The sequence below is a fragment of the Thermobia domestica genome, chromosome 10, assembly GCF_964235325.1.
Source record: "Thermobia domestica chromosome 10, izTheDome1.hap1.1, whole genome shotgun sequence".
In the NCBI taxonomy this organism is placed as follows: domain Eukaryota; kingdom Metazoa; phylum Arthropoda; class Insecta; order Zygentoma; family Lepismatidae; genus Thermobia; species Thermobia domestica.
Window position 1 is genome coordinate 160,796,183 of NC_137463.1, and position 12,673 is coordinate 160,808,855.

Sequence of the window (12,673 nt, forward strand, 5' to 3'; positions counted from 1 at the left end):
ATTAAATAAGCATCAATTTTAAATTTTAGACCGGTACCCATTTTTGCCGGCCGGAATGGTCCGTCCCTCCTTCGCTATGCCACTGCTATTTAGTGATTGTTCAGTGTTTTATTTTAAAGATATCTACTGAAATATTAAAAAAAAAAAAATTATCCTTCTGTGTGTATATATACTTCCGTAAATCTGGAATTTCCGATGTACTTTTGTATTGTATTTTTTCCCTTAGTTCAATAAACTTTCTTTCAATAATAATAATGAAAAGAAATAGGCCTATAGTAAAAATTTTTAGCGTTTGCTACTTATATCTTGGATCCCTCAGTTGGCAACTTTGTTTGTGCGCGCAATTTGGAAAAGCAGTAGCAGACGAGAGTTTATTGTGTTAATGAGTTAGGTAAGTTTCTTTCTACAAAAAGTATACTCACAATAAAATTTTTAATAAGAGCAGTTAGAAGTGATAAGTCTGTAATTAATTGTAGCATTATATGTCACGGAACATTATGCAAATTAAGAATAGGGTTGCCACTAGAAAATTAATACGTAGTAGTGATGAATAGGCTGTTTAGCTCTGGAACTACATAAACTGGAACAAATATAAATTGACTGCAGCAAACACACATTGTTACTGATCTATGTTAGAGTTTCCGCAATACATCATTGGCTTTACAATATGTTGATAATCGGTCTGACGAAGCCAATGATACATTGCCGAAACTAACACAGATTACTGACAATAAGTGATCAGATTTTATTTCTATTTAAGTTATAGTACACATACTCTATATTTTGGATAAAAGTCAATCTTGTAATATTCATTAAGGACATCTTCCAGATCTAATGTGCTTACCCAATTTTGTGCTTTACAAAAAAAAAAAAAAAAAAAAAATAGCTGAGCTAGGGACAGCTAGCGAAGGGAGTTAGAAGCCCCCCAGGACCCTTGTACTTCTACCTTTATCACAGTTTAGACAAAAACAAGATACTCGGCTCTGGAACCATGAAACGAGTTGGGGGAGATATTAAATGTCATCCTTATATTTAATGTTCCTTTCTTCAGAATAGATTGACTACACACACATTAATGGCTATGAAATGAATTATTATATTCCTTAACGTGGTCGCAAACTGCCTAGAAACATATATACACTTTTTAAAAGCTTTTGATGTTCTAGAATTATGCGCGAGACTAGGGGAAGCGGTAATAGAAGACTAGTACCGGTAGTGGTAGAATGAGAAAACAGCAGAACTCCGAGAAAACCCACATACGCGCTGGTTGGGCATTACTTGAGCAGACGGTTCTAGCAACTTGTGCTAGATGGCCACTAAAAGCACGAATGCTATCTAACCGAGTCAGAACAGAAGCGCAGCAGAGTGGACCCGAGCGGTAGCGTGGCACTGCGTCCGTAGGGAACAGGCGCGTCAGCGACGGGGTATACGCATAAACGAGGATAGGAAAGCATATTTACACATACAATACTTTCACGGTGACTTAAATTCATTTCAATATGCTATGCACTGACTAATTACTTATATTCACACTCTAATTCCTTCACAGAAAATGTTCCGCATCGTATTTTACCTATAAATTTTCTATTTGGTAAAACCACCTTCTCGAGGAACCCGCTGTTTATCTACCATAAAACCCACTTAGCAGGAGAAAATTATTTCTTCAGTCCAGTGATATTGCCAACATCTGCAGTCGAACCGGGACTGCACGCACCAGGGTTGAGTGCTCCAACCCTGGATGTTCGGGGTGTCCAGTTATCCACTTGCACTACGATGTCTACACAAGCGGATTTGCGTAGTGACAGACTGAAATTGTTGGAGCCTGAGCTAGCGACAACAGGTAGGTGCTATTTCCACCTAGTTTCACTTATAATACACTATTTTTATCCTATACGGCTTAGGAACAGACGATCCAGGGGTGTCATTTAGGGGAGTCAGGGAAGGGCAATGGTCCCCCCAGAATTTGACACTTATATAGATTTTATCAATAGAATAGTAGTAAATCAGTGAAAAACGCGAAATTTTCCTTACAACAAGGATCTTGCCTTCCCCCCTCTTCCCCAAACAAAATATGACATGCTCCTAAGACGATCAAATGTATGTAAGAGTGGAACTTTTATTTCTTCGTGGAAATAGGAACTCCTACCTTCTACATTCTTCTATTGTTAGTTTATGACAATATAGTACTTGGTACAGATTTAGTTGAAGGGTACCACCAGAAAAAGTTTCATTAGACACTAATTATCTCGTAATGCCCTTTAAACTCTTTGGTTTGTAGATGCATACCTACCAACTGCTTACAGATTTATAGCCATTTACAACTATTATTCTTCAGAAAAATCAAAATAATTTGTGTATGTTGCGTGGTCACTGCAAGCCACCTTCTCATTCTGATTCAGCACAGAACGAAGCTGAAGCGCTCAGGAAGACTATGGCTTACGGAACAAACGCGTCAACGATAGCGAGTGTGTGCGTAAAGAGAGACAGCTTCAAAGATGCACAAACTTCAGCTAAAGAACCACTACAAACTGGCTTTGCGTTATATTTGCATTGCAAAAACCACACTTTTTAATGCTGTTTCTGTATTCACAGATGGTATATGGTCTCCGACTACATATACAGTGTATTTAAAAAAGAACTCGCTAGTTTTAATGTGTCCTAGAATCTGTACAAAGTGACATACATTATTCTAATTTCTAGTGTTTGATTCATCAACTCTCCAAGTTTGGCTCCCCTGCAGTTGGCAGGCCTGCTTGACCTTGAGACGGCACCACTGCTGTCTTTTCCTCTGTTTCCTCAGTTCAGTCCAGGCAGGAACAGTGCAGTGCAGAGCAACTCAGCAACAATGTGTACTCCGTAACAGAAAACGCAGTGTTATTTGGCTTGTGAAAACTGAGTCAGTTATCAGGGTGGCAAAACTATGGTTTTTATTGAAAAAAACAAAAAACCAGGTTCTTTTGGTTTAAACCCGTTTTTTTTTTTTTTTTTTTTTTTAAATAATTTCCTCACTACGCTAAAACTGATGTATTAAATTAAAAATTTGGTATGTAGATATCATTCAATAAAATTAAAGTCAAATCCAAGCTGATGTTGGAAGCTGCGTAGGCAGTTGATAAGTTTTGCCAATTTCTATAAATATGTTGAAACAACCTTGGCTTCTTTACAAAACAACAGGCATTCAGACAAGTAGAAATATATAATTTGGTTTCGTTCCGTATGTTTAGGCTTAACATCCTTATGAAATACCGAGGTTATCACGGAGAAGACTTTCGCTTAAAGGGATACCTCGAATCGCTACTTGGTTTACACTTTAAAGATGGGTTGTGGTTCGACCGAGAATTGAACACGGGGCCCCTTGGTTAAAAGGTGAAAAGTACATAAACGTAATGCAGATGGTTTCATATGTGGAGACTCACCATAAAGTTCACACGATTTAAAGCATTTTTCGTTCTTTTTTTGTTTGGTTTAAACCACAAAACCCTGTCAGTTATAACAGTGCAACGTAAGTTTAGACGTCAGTATGGTGGTGAACCACCTACAGCAAAAACTATCCGTCATTGGCTAAAGTCTTTCAAGGAAACCGGTAGTGGTTTAAAAGCAACATCACCAGGTAGACCGAGAACTTGTGAAGATGTTGAACGGATCCGTGTTTCTTGAGTTCGGAGCCCGAACAAGTCATTGGCCAGACGTAGTCTAAAATTAGGAGTGCCTAAAGGTACGGTGTATGATGTGCGTAAAAGACTTAAGTTGCGCGCCTACAAATTGCAACTGTAACTGTTACATGAAATTAAACCTACTGATAAAATCGAAAGGTATGAGTTTGCTGCTGACTTTCTACACAGAATTGATGATGATGTCAATTTTTTTTTAAAAAAAAGATTCTCTTCTGGTGAGGCTACATTTCATGTTAGTGGAACAGTTAATCGTCATAACGGCAGAGTTTGGGGGACAGAGCATCCACATGAAGTTATTCAGCATCAACGTGACTCTCCCAAACTTAATGTATGGTACGATTTGATGGAAGGTCGTGTGATTGGTCCTTTCATTTTTGTAGAAAAAACAATAAACGAGGACGTTTACTATGACATGCTGACAGAGTACGTCTTTCCCCAAATGGACGATATTGAGGCGGAAAAGGGGCTTGTGTTTTTCCAACAAGATGGCGCCTCACCTCATTACAGTAACCATGTGCGTGCGGCTCTTGACACTCGCTTTCCAGGAAGGTGGATAGGCAGGACTGGCCCAATATCTTGGCAACCACGAAGCCCAGACTTAACCCCACTGGAATTTTTCTTTTGGGGCCACATAAAAAATGTTGTGTACAGTGAAAAGATCAGAGACATCAATCATTTACATGTTGGTGAATACGTGGCGAGAAGTGGAATATCGTCTCGCCATGTGCAGGGCCACAAATGGATCCCACGTTGAAGTATACCAACATTAAACAGAACTTGAAGAAAGTCTCTTCCATAATATGTACTCATTGATGTAAGTTTTCATTCATTTCCCAATTAAATTTATACTTAAAACTAGGGAGTTCTTTTTCAAACACCCTGTATAATTTTCTTAAACGTTATTCTTCCTTAATAGACTAACTAATTCAACCTGAAACTTTTCAATGCCTGGTCTCGTATTCGTAATCTGCATTGTTAGTATTTGTATGCGTTTTCCTCGTACTTGTTTTTATACCTTTTCTCGATCAACTCGTTCTTTATTTCACATGTTCTCCCAAAGTACCATGCTAGACCATCACTATATTACCTCCTTTCATTAGTGTTATATACGTAGTTATTATAATTATCACATTTTATGCAATCAGTCAATGTTGACTTATAGCTCTCTTTGCTGGTCTAATGGCTAGCGTGTGCGTCTTTGGTGCACATTCAGTTCCAGGGAAGGGAATATTGAACTTTGAATGCATTATGATGGTCCGGATTTCCATTTTAAACTGTAGAATCACGTTTCATAGCCTCAGTGCTGGAATGGGGCGCTACATTTCAATCAAAAAACAAGCAGCAGTACTGACTTTAATGTGCGTTTTGAACGCAAAAAACATTGATTCAAGACACTGCATAATGTTCTAATGGAAGATTCAAGGAAGGTTCCATCGTATTCTGCATTCATTTTTCGTTCTCATTTTCTTTGCTATTATTTTACATTATACGTGTGTCGTATGCGTAAATTAAATCCATAGGCAATTTTGTTTCTTTCTTATATAACATATTCTATCTGTAAACTTTCTATAATTTGGTACTTTTGTTCTCAGTCGTTACAAGAAACAATATATCTTGTGCCCTTGTGCTTTTAGAATTATCCAATATTTCATTGTGCTGAACCATCATAAAGGGATACACAATTACACTGAAAATATAAGATGAACGCGCACAAAATATATACGCACTTCAACCAAAGATAGACTTGTATAAAAGTCACCTCATCCAGTTTATATGGATAATAAAGGGTGAATGTAAATCATCGTCCACTTTCACAATTGTAACAGGTGCTCAGTGTGTCTATTGATATTGGAAATTTCTATCGATACTGTAAATATTGAAAATGCATTGGAAATTATTCTGTAATACTAGAAAAATGTAAAAATTCCCTTTGTGGCCTTTCAAGATGGCATCCCAACGGTGATTATAGGACAAACTGGCGAACCACTAAAAAAATTAGTTAGTTCAAGAAAAAAGTGGTAAGTGTTGACAAGGCCTTAATTAATTTTGGTATCAGTATCAGGCTCCCTAAGAGAGACTTTTTTCTACGCTCTGAGACTCTCTTGTTTAGAACAGCACTACTCTCTTCGTATTGACCTACCTTTTTTGATTTTCATCCTAGGTTTTTCTATGATCTCTTAACCGGCCTCAAATTCAAAAGGTTAACGAAAAGAATTCTTTTTTTCCTGTCCTTGTAATTACTTTGTCTTTTACTTAGTAGCGAATGTAAAACAGTCTAAATGTACGTAATACGGTAAACCAGGTGAGGAAAGGGTTGGCTGTGAGGAGTAGGTGGAAGTCAACACACGAAAAAGGTGAGTTCGATTACGATAGCCATTCTGGGAGAAATAACGTCCCTCCAGAAAACCCACTACTTCCTGTGCGTTCTTTCTATTAGAAAAGTGAAGAAGACTTTCTTAACATATTTTGCATCAGGGTTGGATTTAAAAAAAAAAAAAAAATGTTTTAATCATTTTGAACAGTTTAAAACATGATTTTAAACATATTTCAAAGTCAGTAATAACTTATTTGTTAAGACTTTTTGCTCTTTATCTGCAACCGACCTTTTCATTTATTTTATTCTGGTTAAGACCACTGTGTTGGGTACAGAATATTTCAGTTTAGATTAGTAATTCTCAACTTATTTCATATCACGACCCCCTTATTACACCCTCTTGCCAGTGACTCTCATAAGTTATTTCTTGGTTGTAATAAGCTTGTTAGGTAGATTTTAAAATCTATCTACTATGGAGGTTTAACACAATCTATCAATATACATGGCGAAACAAAAGTCCTCACCATCCTTGTACATTGAGAACAGGTTGAGGGAGAATGATGAAACTTGGAAGTGCTCTGACACACTTCCAAGTTTCATCACTCAGATGGTGTTATCAAGCATCATGCCGGCCATCTTTGATTGGTATTCAAAATTTCAAATGCAAATAGAGTCATGTTACATGTTTTAAGGCTAGAACTTTACCAGAAATACGCTTGTGCTGTTATTTTAGCTCCAAAAACAAGTCATTTCGGAGTTACTGCTTTTGAAAGTTTCCTAATTATGCTCTTAGGGGCTAAGATCTGTTTCGTGGAGGCGGGTGAGATTTTTGGTTGCAAAAATTTGATTACTATTTCAGAACACTTATGCTAATAAAATTATCTTAAAATAGTAAATTTTCGAAAAGTAATGTTTAAAACATACTTCATCTTGTGCTAACTTTAGAATATTTTCTGTAAGCCTATGTAATTGATTGTTCTTTAAGGTCATTGAAGAAAAGTAATATTTGGGGCGTTCAGAGCACAATGGATCCAAGTCCAATTTCAATAAAGTTCAGGTTTGCTCAGCAAATTAATTCTATTTCCAAACGTAATATCTTCGCAATCAAGAGTCCGAAATAAATATAACTAAAACCACGTGAAAGGGCCTGCGATAGTTTCATATGACTGCTGCTAGAAAGTCATATGAAACATTCAGGGTGGGAGTTGGGGCGTCAATGAGGAAGGACGGCAGCGGCCCCCACCCCATCCTGAATTTCAGATTTTGGGGACAAGTTTTAGAAACCTCTCAACAAACAAGGTACAAAATTGCAACAAAAGTTTGAGGTCCTTACACCGAATAAATACGCAGAAAATACAGATGATCAAAATGGAAAGTTGCTCCAAATGATGTCCTTTCTTCTTCCCGTAAAATTCATGTTAAACGAATCGAAGTTGTACAGACACAGACAAGGTACATTCGCGAAGTATTCCCTTGGGATTTGTGTAAAATTGATTCAAATGTAAAGTTCTCCGTGGCCCAATGTGTATTGTTCTAATTTAACCCTTTTAAATTTTGGGCTTTTTTTTTAGGTAATTTTTAGGCTTTCAGTCAAGGAGCTACAGTACCAACATTATTGACGCTAGGATCATGGTTTGTACCTTTTTTTTTTTTTTTTTAATGAAGCAGTTTCCAACTGCATCAGTCAAATTTCCCTTTTACGTACCAAATGCGGGAAATTCCCGCTCAAATTGAGAAAAAGGGATTTTTGAAAAAGAATCCTCTTTTATCGCGAATTTCTCCGCTCAGGTATATGACACGCACATGCGAATGGTACGAAAAAGCTTTGCTTCGTTGTGAAAATAATGAGGAACGAAGAATGTACGGGAAAGAAGAGTCTTGACGCTGTAGCCGATTTACCAATTTTCCCTCGATAATACAGTTTCAGTCGATTTCTATCCAATCCGCTTCAGCATAAAGACCAATCATTGTAGGAACATGAATCGGTCTTTCAAACAGTATAACTTGCATATCCCTATCGTGGACCTGAGGGAAGAATATTCCCCGAAAGGGAAATTTTTGTAAAAAAATCCCTTTTCCCCCAATTTTGGGCCCCCCTGTGCGCCCCAGGTGGTAACGCTCAGCGCCCAAAATATTTCGAAATATACTACATAGTGTGTCCAATAACTGTACGAAATACCAGACTCATATCTTGAAACCTAAGGGAGAGAAAAAATATTGACCCATGTCTCAATAATATGCATGCTCCCCTATAGCATAAAAAAAAACGCCGAATTCTAGATAAAAATTTCCTGACACATCCCTATTTGTCGTAGGAACACGAATCATACCTTGTTTTCTTTGGCATGAATCGGCCTTTCGAACGGTATATCTGGCATATCCGTATCTTGCACCTGAAGGGAGAAAATTCCCCCAAAAGGGAAATTTTTGTAAATTTACAAAAAAAAATCCCTTTTGGGAGGTTTCCTTTCCTCAGGTGCACGATACGGATATACAAGTTATACCGTTCGAAAGGCCGATTCATGCCGATGTAGATACTTTCCTAAACTAATTGACTAAAAATGCGTAAATAAAGCAAGAATTAAACATTGGAAAATTTCCTGGCACATTTCTATTTAATCTAGGATCATGATTTGTATCTCGCTTTGTTCCAAATAAGAGTAGGTTTCCAACGGTACCACTTCTAATATGTCTATGTGTTCTTGAGGGGAGAAATTTAGAAAAAAAGGGAAATTTTCTCCTGAAAATATTCCTTTTTTCGATTTGGGCGGGATTTTCCCGCTTCTGGTACATAATAGGAAAATTTGAGTGTTACATTTGGAAACTCTGCTTTATAACAAAACCAACGAGGTACAAACTATGTTTCTAAGATTAATAGGGATGCGTCACGATTAAAAAAAAAAAAACTAAAATTTATCCTTTTTAAAAAGCTGCCTTCGTTGTTTGTGACGTCACTGTCCCCAGTCATTGCACACGTGACTGCAAAATGCCCATAAATCTTGTTCTTTGATGCTTCCATACTTGAATAAATGCAAAAAACCCGGTGTGGAAAGCTTTACTAAAGATTTATAAAGCAAATTCCGAAGGTCGACGCCATGGCCTGTATACAGGCCAAAAAAATTAAAAGGGTTAAGCGCCCCATACCGGTAATTTGCATATTTATGGGCCTTCATATATCCGGAATTCAATCATACACTACTATAGCGCTCGGACAGAAAATTGCTTTTAGTTTCTTTAGATGTCATTGGCCATGAATATGGGCATATGCAAAACAAATTGGATCACGTACTGACATATGTTACTCATCCCCGCCGCCATCTTGGATTCAACTTTTGGTTTTTCAAAGGGTAATAGTTGTAAGTGATACATCAAATTAATGTAAATTTTCTCTGAAATTCATTGGTGTAGTGAGTTTTACCGTAGCTTGTACAGTCCGCAGCAAAAAAACATCAACATGAGCATGTTAGTTTATTGTGTAATGGCGAAGTCTTTTGCTCCAAAATAAGTGTGCAGGGGAGGACGCCAAAGTTTCTCCTGGCGTGATTTATGCCACTTAGACGTTATGTTGATTCTCTGGACTGTTAGGCGTAGTTTCAAATAAACTTACATTCCCATGTTGCAGGTTTTTTTGTTACGGACTGTACCATTTCCAAGGTATTGCAAGTTAAATGTCAGACACTTCACGAATATTGAACCAAAGATAAAGTTGTGCAGAGCCCCGTGTGTATATGCAAACTTTTACGTGAGTTATGGTTGATGAAATATTCTCTGAACGTATATACATGCAGACACACGATGTCAGTACGGAAATGGTAGGTCTTCACCCAAATCTGGTCGTATCTGGATTTACATTAGGCATTTTGACCGTAATACAATACTTGCTTATTATAGTATAACATGAAAGTAATAACAATTACTCACAGAAATGTTATAAGATTATGACACCTATGTTGTAAGGAGTTTTCCAGTTAGAAATTGTTTTGATTTGTCAACCTCAAAAACGTAAGCGTACACTGGAAAGATCATTGCCCGTATACTGAACAGGCGACTGGAAAGTAAGATAGATGAGAAGTTAGAAGAAAATCAATTTGGATTCCGGAAAGGAAAAGGTACCAGAGATGCTATTGAATTGATGAGAATTATACCAGAAAGAATTCTTGATGTAAAGGAAGAGTTGTGTTTGTGCTTCATCGACTAGCGAAAAGCTTTCGACCAAATCAATTGGACGAAACTTCTGAAAATACTTAAAGAAATCGGAGTCAACTGGAGAGATCGATGACTCATTCAAAACCTATACATAGGACGAGTGAAGATGCGCTTGAATGAAGGAGAAACCAAGTGTGGAGACTGGACGAGGAGTCAGACAAGGATGAGTTGGTCGCCCCAATTATTCAATATTGTAAAACTTTGTGTAATTTCGTCTCATATAAGGAAGAGGTAGAGCATTTAATAAAAAGAGTGTCCGGAATCGACTTCCACTACCAGTTTTTATTATAAAAATCCACTATAAGAGTATTTGTACAAAATACTATACAATTTTGTTCTCTATTTTAAAAGGGTAAGTAAAAGGTAGTCTTTGACCGTAAGGTCGCAGACAGGATCTCCAACAGAGCCCCGAAGCAGGCAAAGTGGAGTGGAATTAGGTTCCCAAAGCTCCGAAGCAAGCAGTGGGTAGGGTAGATGGCCAACAGAGCCCCGAAGCAGGCAAAGTGGCTGAGGTTTGGATTCCCAGACAGAGCCCCGAAGCAGGCAAAGCCAGGAGAAAGGATAGGCGTAGTCCCGTAGCAGACTAGAGGCCCTGGGATAGGTTACTCCTAAAGTCCCGAAGCAGACAGTAGGAGGGTCACCAGAAAACTGGTACTGAGCTGGATTCTTCTGCCCAATTTATAGCGTCCCTTGGGTGGCGGCGGCGCTTCTGCTTCGATTTCGTCTTCTGCTCCGTAGGAGGGGCTAAACGTCGTCTGCAGGTGATAGCAGGTCCCTCTGGTGGAAGATCCTCTTGCCGAACCATGTGGTGTTGTTTGTAAACATTGAAGCGTGGAACTCCTTGTTTACGACATCACATAGGATATTACACCCCCCTGGCTTGTTTAAAAAATAAGCCGAAGGGTTATTTTTGTTTATGTGATAGTTGGCAACACTGAGGAATCACACACACAAAAGAAATCACTGAACACTAAACACTTGTGGCACTGAAATAAATGAAAATCACTTTTCGGAGCAGTAATGTGGTAGCGGAATATAGAGCACTAAACAGGTGGTCCCTATATACAGGCAGGATCCGTACATGGTACATGATACTTCATTTCCCTCGAGATAGGGCTGTTTTTGGCTTGGCGTCAATAAATATAAACTAATTCACTTATAGTAAGTGGGGTTGGAGTCTGTGTTAGCTGTTGCTCCTTAGTTGTATTATTGGTATTAAATGTTTCCAATGGAATAGGAGATGAAATTTCTATGCGGTTCGTTCTAGATTTGTTTGGTAACGAGCGAAGACGACGATATAATATGTATAAAATAATAAGTTAGAATTATTAAAAAAGCTGCTATTGACACTGAGATATAAAGATAATTTATATTGGAAAGTTCTAATTCGAACGGCGTGATTTCTTGGTCACCCTGTATAAGGTGTAAAAGTTTCTAAAATATATGCACTAAAGATATGTATTTCAATAAAATAATCCAATTTTAAATGTCAATGACAATAGTAATAATGGTCCTGAAATCCTGGTCATCCTGTATAATGTAAGCGTGGTCATAACTTTTGGAACATCCTGTACAATATTTATGTTGCGTAATGTCGGTGACAATATGTAGTTCACAGAGGAAAAGAAAAAAATATCGATGAAAATGTAGAATTATGTTAGCTGTCCTTGTAAAAGATCAGTTGCCTTTTAAATGCGGAAATGCAGATCTCAGCACTTTTTTTTTTCTGTTTTTCATTCAGTTGCAGAATAATGATTCAGCTTTTTATAAAACAAAGAGGAAATGAATGTTTGTGTTGTTATGAAAAGTCTTTTTATCTGTTGAAGTCGTCTTTGTATTTCTTTCTTCCTAGTGTGAGCACTGCACTTTTTTTTGTGTAGAGAATAAAAAGAACTTATTTATCCTGTTCTATGTCTTGTAATTCTTGATAAAATGGCTTGATTCGGTCTATTGAGATTTCTTGTATTTTCTTCCGAAAAGAATTTGGAAATTCTATCTTATAAAGGTTAGGATTCAGTCTATCCAGGATTTGAACGGGTCCAACATAGGAAGCTGAAAAACTTTCCGGCACTCCTATTTGCCGATTAGGAAAGTAGACTAGTACTTTTTGTCCCTTTTCAAATTGAGTTTGTCGGTGTCTGCTATCGAAATACTTTTTCTGCTTATTATAGCTAGCGATCAAGTTATTCTGTACACTCTCACGTATTTTATTCAAATGTTCTTTGTTGACACATAATGTTGGAGTTGACGCTAACGCAATATCAGAGATGGTCTTAGGTTCATATCCATACATGAGGAAAAAAGCAGAATATTTAGTTCCGGCTTGCACAAATGTATTAATAGCGAATGTAATATATGGTATCAGCTTCGGCCAAAGATTTTGGTTTTCTTGCACGAAAAATTTAAGTGCATTCTGTATTGTCTTGTGGAATGTTTCCACTACCCCTAGGTTTTTATGGTCGTATGCAGGGCAAAATTT

At 37.5% G+C, this 12,673-nt stretch overlaps 1 protein-coding gene across 2 annotated transcripts in view; it reads left to right on the top strand.

Annotated features, from left to right (window-relative positions):
- Positions 1-241: 241 nt before the first annotated feature.
- LOC145662792 (meiotic nuclear division protein 1 homolog) overlaps positions 242-12,673 on the top strand; it is a 71,332-nt gene continuing 58,900 nt past the window's right edge. The window contains exon 1 of one of the 2 annotated variants that reach the window (XM_081728676.1): positions 242-391. The gene's annotated coding sequence lies outside the window, so the exon portion shown is untranslated. Of the gene's footprint in view, positions 392-1,700; positions 1,841-12,673 lie in introns of those variants that run through there. The other variant, XM_081728678.1, reaches the window with a different exon arrangement.